We start from the raw sequence: 10,962 nt of genomic DNA on the forward strand, positions 1-10,962 counted from the left end.
TAATGAAATACGACTAAAAAGGTTTAACCGTTGAAATGAGCGATCAAATGTGTTAAATTTGTGATTTAGGGTGTGTCCAAAATATGTTAGTCGTTTCTATACAAGACATATTTTCGCCATGCACCAATCATGAGTTTTGACAGCTCTTTGTTTACCTACTATTCGTATCAAAACTTTCAGTCTGAGTTGCTGGAAGACGGCGCCGATGGTTGGGTGGTAAGCGTGACCGCCACCCACCCCAGTTGGTCTGGGTTCAATCCCAGTCGAGGTCGTTGAGATTTTTCAGAGGTGAGAAAAATCTGAGGTCACGCCTTCCTTCGGAAGGGAAGTAAAGCCGTTGGTCCCCGGTCCATGAGTTGATGGGTCGATATCCAATCCAGATAGTGGGAGTGTCACCTCTCTGGCGTCGGTGTTTGGCCTCGTAGCGGAAGTAGGCCGACGGAAAATAAACAGAATTGGAGGAGGAGGAGTTGCTGGAACACCACTGCTTAGTCAATTGCAGGTATTTTTATAGAATTATTGGTAAAAAATGCACAAAAATTCCGTCCTTTTGCTTGCAGATGGCGAAAAGTCGAAAAGAGGACGTCATCCGATGTGTACGAGAAATTCAGCACGGAATGCCTGTACGCAAAGCTTGTTTTCGCAACAGAATACCTCGTTCTATGATAAATTTCCGCTTAGGAAAGAAGTGCAAGAAACAGGGAAGAACCGGTCCGCCAACCGCCCTCGGAAATGTGGAGGAAAAGGAGCTCGTAAACTGGATACAAAAAATTGGCCCGGAAAGGGTTTCCCGTTACCAAACACCGTTTGATGAACAGAATCGCGATGTACATTGAGCAGAATCCCGAGAAAGGCAAATTTAGAAAAGGAAAGCCAAGTATGAACACGCAATGTTTCTCTATCCACCAGATACATTTACCCAATTTTTATATGTTCGCAGGTCATTCATGGTTTACTAGTTTCGTGAACCGACACAAGGAGCTTGCCATTCGGAAACCCAAAGGCGTCACAAACGCAAGTGCCAATGTCATTGAAAAGGACATCAGGCAGTGGTTTCGGGAAGTTTTTGACATTTTAAAGGAAGAGGGCCTTGTAGAAATTGTTCGAAACGCGAAGAGCGTCCTAAATGGTGACGAATCAAGATTTTATCTCGATCCAGCTGTAGAGAAAGTTATCGCTATGCGAGGCGAAAAGAACGTTTATAAAGTCGACCATGGTCCAGCAAAAAAAAACAACAGTTATGTTTACTTGTTCAGCCGATGGGAAAATGTATCCACCAATGGTGGTCTTGCCCTACAAAAAAAATCCCATCTGGCGTTATACAAATTGTGCCCGCAGATTGGGGAATAGGAAAAACTGACTATGGGTGGATGACGACCACATGTTCCCTGAAATATGTACAAAATGTAATTCACCCACAATTAGTTGAAGAAGGTGTCATCCCAGCCGTTTATTTTATTGATGGGCACTCGTCACACACAGCATGGGAGACTGCGGATGAGTGTCGCAAGCTAGGCATCCATTTGGTTTGACTATACGCAAATTGTACAAGAATCTTGCAACCGCTTGATGTAGCAGTTTTCAAGCCCCTTAAAAGTGCCTGGCTTAAAGTTGTTGATGATTGGAAACTATTAAACCCTAACAAGCATATAAGAACTGGAGATTTTAGCCCGTTGCTTGTGAAAGCAATGGATTCAGTGAGTGCAAACGTTATAATAAACGGATTTAAACGGTGTGGTCTGTTTCCATTCGATGAGAACAGCGTCGATTACACTAAATGCCTTGGTCGCAATCGTCCGCTGGAACAAACGGAATCAAAGCAATTTGATAAAGCAAATAGTGCCCATCAACCACCTGAAGAAGTGCAGTTCATAACTTCAGATCCTGTAACAAGTGTTGTAAAATCTGATTCATTTCCGGTTAATCGATCAAAGGCTGCAGGAATACTTCAACTGATGGGACCTGATCGCCAGGCTAAGTATAATGCTTGTAATGTTGACGATTTCGATTCTCTAGACGATAAAATTCTCGCACGCGTTTCAAGTTGCTTGAGCCATTAAACTATACCCAGCAAGATTTCAAATGTGCCCCCGAGGATATAGATAGCACAACGGATAATCCTGAAACGAAGGAGGAAATACTAGCGGAATATTTGGTCGAAGAGCCAACCAACGAATTCGAATGTCACTACATTTTGGATATTGACCCTGAAGCACCCGAAGGCGAGGTAGAACTGATTGCGGAAAACCAAGAACTACAAACCGACAATGACCATTTGAAAAATAATGTTGTCGAGTCCAATGATGCTTCTCAACAGAACTGTAGCACCTTTCTACCTTCTTGGAATCACCAGAAACACCACATCGAAGAGGGAATGTGAGATATAAACGAAGGAGTCCTGCACTTCTCACGTCTCGCCGACGATTGCTCTACCATAAAGCTATTGAGGAAGAGAAGAAAAGAGAAACAGAAGCAAAGCTGAAGAAAGCTGAACAACGAAAGTACATGAAAGCCGAGAAATGGAAAAAGAAAAACGATGCAGAGAAATTGAAGAAAACTGAACAACATAAACATACAAAAACAAGAAAATAAAAAAATGAAAAACTGTGGTACAATATTTTCCAAATTTTGTTTATAATAATAAATTTCAGTGAACTAGTATATTCTTTGTTCATGATATATTTTATGAAATCCCTACTCGATGAACATATTTTTCAAATGTAAAAGATTTCATGGAATAATAAAATTTATTCGTTTTTTGTTGTGTACAAGTAAATATGCTAAAATTCATCTTAAAATGTGAACATTTGTTGGTCCATAATATGTTTTGTACTCGGTCCAAATAATATTCATACCTACTGGCAAAGAATAAAAGCTGATCCAAAATATGTTTTGTAAATTTGGTGGTCCATAATAGAAAAAAAAGGTTTTCAAAATTTGTCATATTTTCTCTCCTTTTGTGGCACAGACCTGTTGGTCCATATTTATTTGTCATATTTCTCGTGTATTTCTATTTATTTGACGTTATAAAACGATTGATACAAACAATGAAATGCAGCCGTATGTCGTGCCCTGGTAAAAGGTGCAAATGTTTTAGCTGAAACGTAGTTATTCGGAAAATAACACAAAGATTTCCTAAAGTGGTCCAAAATACCCCTGTTACCCATCAGAACAATGTACTATTTTAGATGAACGAGCATTTTCGTAGTTCGAGGGGGTACCTGAGGCCCAAAAGGGGGTTACCCACAATTCGTACATTCTTTCCTTATCTTTCGTTTTAGTACTATGGTGTCTTTGGTAAAGTTGTTGTGTAGTATCGAGTGATTTCTATTGATCGTACATTAGTTCGAAATTCAGTCGCTAGGGCGGCGTTGTTATTAACTTTTTATTGGAACTAGACAGAAAGGTGTCCACGATGAAGCATATCTTCCGAATAAGTCTTGAAGATTTTAAAATACCTATGACGAATTTATTAAAAGTAAGTTAAATGTTTACCCAAAACATGCTTATTTTTAATCTAAGCATGTTTAATTGTTCAGCGTATTTAATCACTATATAATTTTAATCTACTGTGAGGAAAAAAACCAAAACCAGTACACGATCATTGTCAAGAATAGAGTTTGGTCCCCTATTAAATTGACAGTACAAACACTAGACCGGCACCAAAATTGACTTTTTTTGGATTACTACTCAATCGAAAGCTGTATGACTACATAAGTTGGCCAAATATGAGCTTGGGCGTTTGCTTCTGATTCACTCACAAGAATTTTTATGTTTGTATGTAAAAATATATGAAAAGTCGGCAATGGAAACAATAAATTCAGTAAAAAAGTTCAGTATTATCTTGTGCATCCCAAAATCCACAGTTTTTGGTGTAAGAATGATTGTGGAAGACTGCAAATTGATTCGATTTTGTAGTAAAAATATAGTCTCATATACGTTTATATGTTGCCAATCTTCCTCGTACATGCTTAGAATAGGAGATTTGTGAAAATTCTCTTGACCTTTAACCCTGCGGCACTCGCACCGTTGTATTTAGTGCAACACCTTCAGAAACTCTAGCGAAATCTTCTTTCAGCACCAGCGGCATTCGGTGAGCCATTCACGCGAGTGCCGGAGGGTTAAAGTTGAATAATTTTTGTCCAGTAAACTCTAATCAATATCTAATCCTCAACAAATATGATCGTTATAGAATAAACTTCGAGGCCTTATGTTTTAACGTATACAGGGCTGCTGTCAGATTTATTATTGAATTTTGTGTTTTTATTCCCGAATTAAATATATTAAGAAACTTAAAAAATATGTAAGTGAACTAATGTTGTCAGAATAAGCTCATATGTGGCATATGAATTGTGAAGCAAATTGGGTCATTAAACCATATGCTGTTTTCGATTTTTTTTCAGATGCAGCGGACGTTAAAGCTACGTAGTCGAACTTTTTTACAAAATTGAATGATCGTGACCACACCTTCCATTAAACATGTGGATAACCCAAGCAACAATTCGAATGCTTTAAAGATTTAAGTAAATTTATAAAGATTTTATTACAGTCACAGCCATTTTTATCGGTTTTAAAAAATCCAATAAGGGACCATCCATAAATGACGTAGCATGTTTTGAGTGATTTTTAACACCCCCCTCCCCCATCGCAGAATTTCGTCACAAACCTCAAAATAACCCCCTAGTAATTACACTGCTGGCCAATAAAATAGGTGTGTGATAAATTATTTTGTTTTTCTCTCAATAACACATACCAAGTTACAGCAGTCTCAATCACACCTGCCTCACACACAAGCCTTGGTATCTGTCAAGTTACTAGTGGGTTGGTGGCGCTGATTATATTTGCAATCTTTGTCAAAACAAGACTGCCACAGGCTTTTTCGTGTGGTCAATATAATAGGTGTGTGAAATATATTAACGGATTATTATTTTACATAATTCCATAATACGTTTTATTTGGTGAAGAATTCTGCGTGCTTCTAAATGTATTTAAATGTTGAAAAAGTCAAAGATTTGGCTCGAGCATCTCACTGTACTCAAGTAGAACGAGTTTTGCTAAGAAATTTTGTTCAAGAAGGTAATACGTACAAATAAATCGCGAAAACACTTCGGCGTTCCGAAAACCTCGTTACAAATGCCTTAAAACCATTGAAAAAAGGAAAAAAACTAAGAAAACATCTACAGCAGCTGAGCATCGTATTGCATTATTAGCGAAATCTGATACATTCGCGTCATACAAGACTAATTCAGCACAAATTGGAAAAGTGGTTGGTCCGAGAACAGTTCGCTGTAGGCCGTAAAATTCCAATCTTCCAGAAAGAATTGCTAAGAAGGTTCCACTATTGCGAAGGAAAAGCCTTCGAAGAAATATGCAATTTGCTTTTCAACAGCGTTAATGTGCCTGGTTCAGAAGGAATCAAGAAATAGCGACATATCCTTCGGAGGGACGAATCGAAGATAAACCTGTTTTCCTCCGATGCACAACGAAACGTTGAACGTCCAAAGTGCAAAGAGTTTGATCTGCGACACACGCAAAATATGGCAAAGTACGGAGGCGAAAACAATAAGGTTTGGGGCTGATTGTATGTCGTTTCCCGGAATACCATTTCCCGGAATGTACTATTTCCCGGAATGTCCCATTTCCCGGAATATCGTTTCGCGGAATGTACTTTTTTCGGCAATTTGTTATACTATTGAAATCTGAAGTACTTTGAGAACATTTGCATTTAGAACTATGTTGCTCTCTAATCATGTTAATGAATTTAAAAAAAAACATTCTCATGCATATGTAATTTTATTTGAAATTATTAATCAATCGAAGGTCCAGAAAATAGTTAATGCTAAAAAGAAGGCGATATCAAAGAAGGTCGTAATTTAATTTAAAAGCATTTCAAAAATATACTACGGAAATCTTAAGGAAGGCAAATCCATTTCATTGTATTTATTGTATTTGAATCAATTAAATTCTAAAATTATTTCCATTGATTTGCTTTTGTTCAAAAGAAGGCTAATTCACATAGAAATTTTTAAATCGAAGTGAAATTTAGAATAACTGAAGGCGTTTTCAATGCACTGTTACTGTAAACAAATATTACTGAGAATAAAAATCAATAAAAATCCAAGAGCATTTTCAGAGAAACTTCATATAGATTAAAATAACATTCTACAAAAAAATTTCAAAGAAGAATGCATATTTATAAGAAGGCAGAATCTCAGACAGATACATTTACAATCTATAAAATTTCTAAGGTTCCAGGAATATTCATGACTAAATTTTAGCAAATGTTTCTTCGTTACCTAATCTTCATGAAAATCAATCAACGTATTCAGGGCATTTTTTAGAGTACTAGTGATTGATTATCATAAAAATGTTGCCAACGTTGTGGAAAACGCTGCCTTTTCAATTTAAAAAATGGTCACATTTCGAGGCGTTCTAAATTGATCGTTAAGAATTTACACCATTCTAGAGTACGGTATAAGCATATTTTTCTTTGCGTAACAAGGAGATGAATCAAGATCCCAAAAATGGGATTCATAATACGACTTATGCAGCACAAAAATATTAATTTTAAGTAATTCGTTCAACATTTTCCCGCCAGCACGATTTTTCGTAATCCGGGCTCGAAATCTATCTCCTGTAGTGTCAAAGCTAGTTTTTTTCGATTCCTTAGAACGATTTTTTTTGTAAAATATGTTTATTTGTCGGTTTTGTTATAGTTAAAATGTTATCACAAAATAAATTGTTTTGGTGTTCATTAAGAATTTGAAACTCGAAGTCCAAATTACTTGCATTCACCCTAACGTCTAGGTTGTTCTGAATGAAGAAGATGTAGCAAAACAAAAGTTTGAGGACTTTTGTTCTTGTTGTCGCCGTAAATCGTTCTAATGAAGGTCGCATCAATTCGTCGTTTTGTAAACGCCGTCCGCCGGTCACCACCAGCACTTTTTCTCGTAGTAGTGTGTAAGCCTCTTGTACTCTGTCGCACTCGAAAAATTTGTGCTGTATGGTTTCCACTAGTTCTACACATTACAGGCAGTTCTCACCGTCTGTTCTCCTCATAGTGTGTAGTAGTCGTCTGTGTGGGACTTTTTGGTTTACCCACATGAACAATATACTGCGTTGCTCGGGAAGAAGCGCACGGGAGGATATATTCTTCCATATGCGTCTCCAGTTTGCTCCCGGGTTGGAAATTTCCACTTTGGCTCTGTCGGTGCGCTCAATGAAGAAGCGGGTAATTAGATCGGTGGTTGGGCTTTGGCGAATTTGGATAGGAAGTGTTGGAATGTTTGCTAGGATAGTTTTTAGGCAGGGAAGAGAAATTACTCGCGGTGGATTTGCTTGGTAAAGGAAGGAAGAGTAATAGGGGAGGGATTCAATCTCTTGTAAGTGGCGGTTTATCAGCAGCGCTTTACATTTTATCGCAGGCAGTTGTAGTTTTAAACCGCCGTGATCTTTGCTGCGTGCTAGTTGCTGCATAGGTACCGTCGCACATGCGCCACGGAAGAGGTAGGACCGCATGGTAGCCGTAAGTTTAGCCACTTGAGCTGTGTCGGTTGTAAGTTTGCTGCCATGTACCACATCTTCGATGAAATGAAGGTATTTAGCAGTGTGACTTTTTGGTGTAGGGTCCAAGGAAAGGAAGAATCGTATCTATTTACGCTCACTTTGAGTTCATGCGCACTCAACGACCCACGATACATTTTTTCGTTTTTCTTGTTTATGAGTGTGCTCCTGTTCCAAGCACGAGCGGCAAAACCCGAGAGAGATGGTAACTCAATTATTCGGATTTTTTCTCTCTTCGGCTCATTATTGGTCGCTGCGATTTAGATACTGTCCGATACATGTTCGAGAGGTTATCCGATGCAATGATGAGTGGATCCGTTCGGCAAATCGATTCTCCATCATTAGTTTGGATCGCGATCTTGTTTAAGTTGGTTCGCTGACGACAAGTGTGTACAGCCAGTTGACTTTCCTCTTTCCTCTCGAGTGCAAGATGAAGCGAGTGCGGGAAACGCAAACAAGTTTAATCCGTAAGGTGATATCTCAAACTGATGGGAAATTTAAGTGTATTGCTGATACAACTTGCAAATACGTCCAAGAAAAATTTGTGTTTTCAAACTTTAAACGCCACCTTTATTGTATGCATACACACGTTTTCACGCGGCTTGGTTTGTCATATACAGTGCCTCAAGGACAAAGTGCAAAAAGAAGGCAAAAAAAAATAATTGTGGAATCGAGTCGGCATGATTGCCTTTTAGGGTTATTGCAGTTGGTAACGGTGGACAGTTTTTCATTTCGTGCACCCGAGAAAATCAGCTTTAAAACATTGGTTAACCCGTTATTTAAAGCGGCCGGGATCACCGTAAACGCGAAAAAAATTAGTTCAATGGTGACGGACACTGCATTTATAATGCAGCAGTGCATAAAGGACGAAATGAAAAGGCGGATGGTCCATGTGAAAATTGACAGCGCATCCCGTCACAACCGACATTTATTCGGAGTAAACGTACAATTTTACACGGACGGAAAAATAATTGTTCGCAATCTTGGTGAGTAAAACACACAAATACTTTTATTCCATTTTACTGCTAGATATATTTACTAAACAGTGTTCGCTAATTATGTTTGCATAGGGTGCCAATGTCGGAAAGAATGAATTTTTTTTATAAAGAATAAAAGGAACTAAATGTAGTGCGCGGGGTAATGTAGTGCAGTCATAATAAAATTGCCGCCGGTAGTTCGGGCACATATGTAGTGACAGACAACGTTTATGTCGGTTAGGTATGCTATTTCTAATGCGAATTTTAGTGCTAAATACAAATCTGGTTAACTTCAAAACCAGAAAAAAAATTCTGAGCCACGAAAAAATACACCACTGTGATATTTAAGGAAAATTTAAATGATTTTTTTTAATTTGGCCTTAAGTTTGCAACTCCTCTTAGGCATAATCTGAGTGTTCTGAAAACTTAACCCAAATTTTCCTCGAAACTACTTTTTTGAGCTGAGCGGAGTAAGTGGAAAAGTAATGTCACACATTTATACATAGTTTAGGTGAAAAATGTGGTGTGCATCATTTATACGTCCAATTGGCATTCCCAAAACAATGCTTTATTAAAGTAATTATCAATAAATAACACTACATTTAGTAGTTAATTGAATTTTCATCATTTTTGAATACATGTTTCATTCGCTTCGGCATTAATTCATTAAGATTTCCCATATTTCTTGCTTGAGCTTGTCCTACAATGATTTGATTGCTTTCTTGAACTCTGAACTGACGTATTCTGCTTCACGTTACCATACACATCGCGAACCATCATAGCTTAAACATTTTCAATCGCTAAATTTTGCGCCGGCCCAGTAAATATGTATGATATCACCATTTCGCTTAAGCTATCATTACAAAAGAATAAAACGCAATAGGTTTTCCAAATTTCGAGTAATATCGTTGATTAAGCTCGCAAAAAAATCCCCAAAAAAATTTCTGGAGATTATTTCATGTGATAAAATTACTTGAAAAAATATTATTTGTGCTTCTTAATTATTATATACCCCATTTTACAAAATCTGTGCAGCACCAAAAAAAAACTTCCGAAATATGTCTACATTGTCGTACTCCACAGTGGTGTACAAAGTTATTGCAGTTTTTATTTAATTACGTAGTTTTCATGACCGGTAATATTATAATTTACGGGACCTGTATCCTCCGCAATAACAAAAACCTTTCTTCTTTTTCCAAACTATAACTCCATGGCTGGTTATGTGCAATATAATTGTGGAAATATCTATTACATTTTTAGTACACTTTGCACTTATACACAATTGCTTGCCAGCCACGAATTTTATGGGTTACGTGTCAACGGTGAAACACTTGAAACCAAAAAATTCTTTAATTTGCACCTATTTTAATAATTTTTGCTTCATTTTGATAGTGGTACTAGTCTAAATGAAAAAATGCTGTGTGATTGCATTTTTCAACGGGTAACTCCGGAACCGGAATCCTGATCGAGCCGAAACCGATAGCAGCCGATGCTAAGGTTGTACCTTTCATTCAAGAGAAAGTTTATGCAAATCGGTTCAGCCATCTCTTTATTTGCCACTTAGACACATTCTCCGGTCCTCGGTTAAAAAGTCGATGTTTGGAGCGATGGCATAACCTGTCTTTGTGAGAAAGGCAAATTGGTCAACTTGAAATCATAAAAATTGCATCGTGCTACCGAGAGTGGAGCGAGTAATAATTATGACGCATAATCAAATACATCACGTGGTTTCCACACACCCCCTAAAACGATACCACATTTAAATCGTGCGTACAAAAATCGAAATGTATCGATGTTCTCCAGTGGCGTAGCCAGAAATTTGGTTTGGAGGGGGTTTTGATGAAAATCGCAAATTTTTTGAAAAAATGCTAAAATTTAATATGAGTTTGATAAATTATTGAAAACTCAAAAACATAAGTAGTCTAACAGATGTCATTCCAGTCTATAAACAAGAAGGATCAACATGGAACAGTTTTCAAACCTCTATAGATTATTTTCTTGTATAATATGTCAATGAAGTCAAAAATTGCGATCTTTTAAAGTGGGATAAATGATCTAAAAAATTTTCAACGTTCAAGATCACCTAATATAATAATCTTTGACTTTGAAGGTTTGACAACTTCGGGAAGTTATCAACATAATCTAAAATTTCTATATCAAAGCGCCTGCTTTGATATAGAAATTTTAGTGATTAACTCTCATAGAGGTAATTATGGTGAATTAATTTTTCAAAAATATTAAGAGACATGGTGCCTTCAGCAAAGTTTTTGATAATGTCATTTCAAACAATTTTGTTGAAAATATGAAGGCTACATGAATTCAACATATAGGGATTTAAATGGAAAATTTAAATGGGCCTGCTATATTTCTTCTTAGTGAAGAAAAATTTAGGTGAAAACTATTTTTTTCTGCGCTACGGAAA

The 10,962-nt window shown here is 37.2% G+C and overlaps 1 long non-coding RNA gene across 1 annotated transcript; it reads left to right on the plus strand.

Annotated features, from left to right (window-relative positions):
• The first annotated feature begins 127 nt into the window (after positions 1-127).
• Positions 128-2,690, plus strand: LOC131690144 (uncharacterized). Its single transcript, XR_009305519.1, has 3 exons — positions 128-502; positions 561-877; positions 941-2,690. It is a non-coding gene; the product is annotated as an uncharacterized LOC131690144 (long non-coding RNA).
• The last annotated feature ends 8,272 nt before the right edge of the window (positions 2,691-10,962 follow it).

This window comes from Topomyia yanbarensis, chromosome 3 (assembly GCF_030247195.1).
Source record: "Topomyia yanbarensis strain Yona2022 chromosome 3, ASM3024719v1, whole genome shotgun sequence".
Taxonomy (NCBI): Eukaryota; Metazoa; Arthropoda; class Insecta; order Diptera; family Culicidae; genus Topomyia; species Topomyia yanbarensis.